Genomic DNA, 5,944 nt, shown 5'->3' with positions numbered 1-5,944 from the left:
TTAGTATAATTGAAGTAAATGCTTGAATGAATTTCATCGTCTTAAAGAAAATTTAAGCGCAATTAATAGCCCCCAATGTGAAAAATTGAGAACTGTGTGTTGGGATGTGATGACCTGGGCATGCTGCTGCAGTGACTTCATGTAGCGGATGGTTTTGTCCAGCGTTGAGGCCTGGTTATTGGACTGTAACATTTGTGTGCATCAACACACAGAAGTAAAGATCAATTAATTACTTTAGCTGTGTAAATTACTAAATTAGGCCGGGAGAGAGAGCAGGAGAACTAGAACATCATCGTTAGAGTTCTATATATACACGAAATACTTGGTGTTCTTCCTTAATTTGATTTGACGGGCCTGACATAATTAAGTTGATGTGTATAATTCCCGCAGAAAAATAAAGAAAAGAAGTTGATGTGTTTCAACTTCTCTGTTTTGGGTTGTCTCCAAGGAGTGAAGTACAATTAATAATTATAATTCTTGCTATCCCCTGTTTCTTCATCAGGGAACAAGATCTCACTTGTATATTTTCACATAAGGAAAGTAACAAACTAACCCCTATATCTTTGAGCCAAATAATCAATATTATATTATAAAGGATGCACGAAAGTCATAAAGCTTTTCACAGGCCAAAATCGATGATTTTTGCATGCCTTTGGTTCTAGGCGGAACGCTTACTAGCCTGCGAGAATTCCCTTTTGACCGCCTGCGAAACTAATTTCGTAGCAGTGAAGATTAGTTTACATTTTTTTACTTATTGAATCTGACCTTGTCGCAAACTGGAACGAGCTGTTGCAGGGTCTTCAGGTTCTCGTTTATCTTGCACCTTCGTTTCTGCACAAATTAGCATAAACGTAATTATATCTTTGCTAATCCAGTGGCTAATCAAATCACAGAGCAAAGCATACAGAGTTTTTCTTGATATCAAACACTGAAACATGCATGTCTAGTATATATGGATACTACCCTTTCTGTCAGGCTATGTGTTTGGGAGTAGCGTGACGATCTTCTTGCTCGTGTTATCTTCCTCCTCTCCTTGCTGGACTCGCTTCTCGTCCCCTGTCAGACAAAAGGAAATTGATCAGAAATCTGTGTTTAATTAGCAGCACAAGTTTATATTTAAATAATTAACGGTGCATAATTATGTGGTGAAACTAAGCTTAAGTTTTACTCCCTTAGTTTGTCTCAAAATGCAAAGCATTTCGGTAAGGTTTTTCGCGGGAAATAAGGTAGTAGCTAGGTAAAATTAAGTGAAGGACATTTTTGATTAGTTGAGAAAAGAAAGTAGGTGAACAAATTAAATGGAAGATGATTGTGATTGATTGAGATGAGGTAGTAGGGTAAAAAATAATTACATCGTGGGACAAATTTGAATTTAAGAAATTTGTATATTTTAGAATGGATGGAGTGTTGAATAGTTATATATATCTGCAGCATGCTATGAGTTTGTTCTTGTTGCTTACTTTTAGCTAGATAGCTGGAAGAGTGATTTCAACCATACAAAATTAATCAGTGCTGAAATCAGAAATGTTTTGATCTTCTGAAGTTGTCACGATTTTGTGCTTAGGGCCAGTATAAAACAAATTATTGATCCGATTATTATAGTCAATTATCTACACAACTATAGATAGAAACTATATATTCTGATAAATAAACTTAACAAATTAATACCTTAATTTCTTAAAAAAACAAATTAATAGCTTAGAACACACGGATGTAAGAAATATAGAAGAATGGAGTTTTTTTATTGGGAAAACATGTTTTCAGAGACTGAGAATTAAAACAATCCGTGACAATATTGGCTGCGTTCGGGAGAAGGTTGCCAACCTTACCTCCTGACACGAAAAACAAAGCACACGATTATAGTCAGATTAATTAAGTATTAGATAAAAAACTTGTAAAATAGATTAATATGATTTTTTAAAGTAATTTGCATATAGAAAAAATTTAAAAAAAATACAACGTTTAGCAGATTGAAAAGCGTGCGCGTGAAAAACGAGGGATGTGAGTTGGGAAATAGTGGAAAAGAACACACAGCCATAATCTAGCGAAATACTAGCTGAATAAAGCAAATACAAACCATGACGCATATCCCTTCGTCTGTCGGAACCTGGTCCTCCGTCCACCGCTCACCGGAGTCGTCGTCCTCCGCCACCGCCACCGCCACCGGTTTGCCGCCGCCGCCATCGCCTCCAGCCAGTAGCTGATCATCCACGGCGAGCTCAGGCGGCGGCGGCGGCGACAAGGGGAGGCAGCCGCTGGTGTTGTCTTCTTCCCGTCGTCGTCGTCCAGGCCACACCATATCGAAGAGATCACCGCCGGCGCCACTGAACCAAACATAGAGAATTAATTGATCATAAAATTAAGCTAATAATTAATTAAAGAAAAAGATTCATAGATCTCTCTCATCTGCAGCTAGCTCGATCGAGATCACGTACGCCGAGTAGTAATCAGCAGCAGCGAACATGTCGCCGGCGTCGACGTCGTTGTAGCTTGTCATCTCCATTTTAACTCACTACAACAAGATAGATATAGATAGCGACACTTAACACCTAAAACAAGGCCTCGAGAAAGATCGATCGAAGAGTTCGTGGGATGTGTACTGCAGCAAACCTAGTACGTACCCAGTATCAGCTGCTAGCTATTTGTGTTCGTTGTGCTCCCCGATATATATAGGAGTGAGATTTTCTCACGTCTCCAGATAGCGAGATATATACCTCTCCTATCCTCTCTCTCTCCGTCCAAAAAAATACATATCTCTAAGAACCTAGCTTGATGTTTTTATCGAACAACCAGTACAACGAATCTGAACATCAAGCTAGGTTATATCCCATCCTTACGTATATTGATTTTTCTTTTACTGGGGGAGTATATTTTAAGCGATCAATACCTCGGTAAAAAAGTATTAGAATTAATTCTATGTGTTGGAGTAGAATTATGATAAATACATCTTGTATGTGCCATTGAGGGATACTGGTATTAAGTTGAGTTAACAGGAATATATATATACCTTCACCTCACCTAGTGTTATGACTCTTACATATGCCTAGGTCTATACTCCATCCGTCCTAAAATAACTCGAAATAGCATAGGATGTGACCTATCCTAGAACTCAGATTCATTGTTCTAGGATAGATCACATCCTATCCTATCGTAGGTTAAGTTATTTTGAAACGAAGAGAGTACCTCTCAAGTACACTACGTCGGAACGGCACATCTCGGACGATCATCAGTGACAGGCCCAAATAAATCTTGTTGTAGATGAGGCTATGGGGCATGATCCGTTACAGGTAATAGGTCATATGTGACGGGCCTCTTGTACACACCTGACGCAACTCATCTCTGATGGGCTTACACATAGGCCCGTTAGAGGTGACTCCTTATCTGTAATGGGTACAAAATATGCGCCTATCAAAGATCATTACGACTCATCTTTTTCTCCTCTCCTCTCTCTCTCTCCCCTCACCATCATCAAGCGCACCGGCTATCGAGCGCCAAGCGCTCTCCGCCGTCGCACTGACCACTACCTATACTCCGAAGAAACTACCGCCGTTACTCCCATCCCCAACCTACCGCCATCGCCACCTTCGCTGTCACCCCCAAATCTTGGGGACAACAAATTCAACGTCCCCAAGGTCAGGGGATGCCGGATCTAACTAGCCCAGACCTCGTGGTGGCTCGATTCAATGTTGGTTGCGTTGTCTCTCCGCCCATGAGCGCCGCTGCCACCGACGTCTCCTCTATCCCCGAGCGGTGGCGGCAGGCTCTCCACCCTCGAGCTCGAGCCGCCGTCGCCACTATTGCCTCCTCCCCCGAGCCTTAGGGGAGCTAGATCTGGCCTCTTCGAGGTCGAGGATGCTGGATCAGACTGCCCTCGACCTCGCGGTGGCTGGATCCAACATTGCCCGTATTGTCTCTCCCGCCCACGAGCGCGTGTCCTCGCTGCCTCCACCTCATGCTTCGACAGTCACCATCATTGTCTCCTCCACCCCCGAGCGCGGGTGGCCGTCTCTCCGTCCTCGAGTTCGGGCTAACGCCTCTTCCACCCCAAGCTCCGCCTGCCTCCACTAAGTTCATTGTTCAACTTGCTGAAGACTGCAGTGGGTGGTAGCGGCGGTGGAGAAGGTCCTAGCGACTAGCTGCAATTCTCATCGGCGAGTCGCCAAATCCAGCCCTGCAAGCCCCTATCAGCCATCCCAAGTCTTCTCCTCTACCCCGTGAGCTTTCGAAGATTGGCTAAGATTGTTGTTTCCAGAGGAATTTCTTGTGGTTCCTCATGTGAAATGTGAGATCTGAGATTGTGTGATTCTGTGATTATGATGATTGAGATCCGCCATGTTTTCTTTCTGCAAGAGATTTTGTTACATTTATTTTGCAGTATGAGATCCAAATGATTGATCGGTTCTGTTTGTAGTTGTTGACACTGGGTTAATACGACAACAATGAATAAGGATTAACCCTTTATTTTCACATTAATACATATCAGGTCCAACAGTGACGGGTGCTAACATGTGAATTGATTTTCTTTGCCCCGTTAAGCAGCTCGGTGACAGGTGATAATATGTGACCTGTTAAAGAATAATCTCACCTTTGACGGGTGAAATTTTTGCGGTCCCTCACAGATGATATTCACCGTTGACAGGTCTCCACCCGTTAGAGGTGAGGGGAGTCATCACTGACCACTCATCCACACATATCTGACGAGGGTCAAACCTATTAGAGGTGATGGTTTTGGCTCGTCACTAGTGACCTGGGCTAGTGTAGTGGTATCAGAAAAGTCTTAATTAACATCATCGACCGTTTACGTTCTGATTATTTAGTTCAGTCGATTTGAACATTACCTATCCAAGTGACGTAGAGCTATAATAGATATATACCTCTTAAAGAAAAGGAGAAAACATCATATAAAAGTAAATGTATATATTTAACAGCTAACTAGAGGAGTGTGATATACTTCATTCGTCCCATAATAAGCTAGTTTGAGGAGTGTGATATTTGTATCAAAATATAGCTATATATTTCACTTAATCATTTCCCAGTTATTCTCTCTGGGAAAAAAATATGTATTACCCCCCCTCCCCCCCGAACTATTGCGGTCGACCGAATTACCCCCTAACCCGAAAACCAGATATCGCTCACTCTAAACTTTTTATACCGAACAAATTACCCCCCCTCGATCGAATTCAGAGCGGTTTTGTCCTGCGTGGCGTACGCGTGGCAATCCAGTCAGCATTGTCTTTTAAAATAATGGTAGGACCCACATGTCATACCTTCTCTTCCCTTTTTCCCCTCTCTCTCTCTCTCTCTTAGCGCAACCGTGAAAGGCGTGAACGGTGGAGGCGGACCGGTCGGTGGCAGAGGCGGAGCTCTCCTAGGCGGCAAGCAGCGTCCTCCCTCCTTCCTCCTCCGGTTGCCTCTCTGGCCTCGCCATCGCCATCTCTTTCGCCTCCCAACCCCCCACGTTGCGGGGAGATAGCTCGTCGTGACGACAACCATGGCGGCGGCGGAGGTGTACTCGCCGACGGCGGCGCAGCAACAACAGCAGGGGAAGGCCAGAAGGTGGTGGCGCAGGCATGGCAGGCAGTGATGGGGGCGGGCGTGCCTCTTCTCCCGCTACCCGCCATCGGCGCCTCCTCTCTCACTGCCCCCACCGGATCTCACCGCCACCGATGCCTCCTCTCCCGTCCGCCCCCCACCGAATGTCCTCGCCACTAGCCACGATAGTGCGCCTCCTCCGGTTCAAACTCCGCCGAGAGCGGCCTCCCTCGTTCGAGCCATCACCGCCTGTCGCCGGCGCCATCCTCCGCCATTCCTGCTTCTCGCCGCACCCCTGCAACCCCCGCCGCTCGCCGTGCCCCCACCGTACCCGCCTCTCCGCCATGCCGCCACTCGCTGCGCCACCGCCGCACGCCACGCGCGCCCCTGCTACCCCCGCCGCTCGCTGCAC

Source organism: Oryza sativa, chromosome 12 (genome assembly GCF_034140825.1).
Source record: "Oryza sativa Japonica Group chromosome 12, ASM3414082v1".
In the NCBI taxonomy this organism is placed as follows: domain Eukaryota; kingdom Viridiplantae; phylum Streptophyta; class Magnoliopsida; order Poales; family Poaceae; genus Oryza; species Oryza sativa.
Note: the sequence above shows the minus strand (reverse complement) of the source record.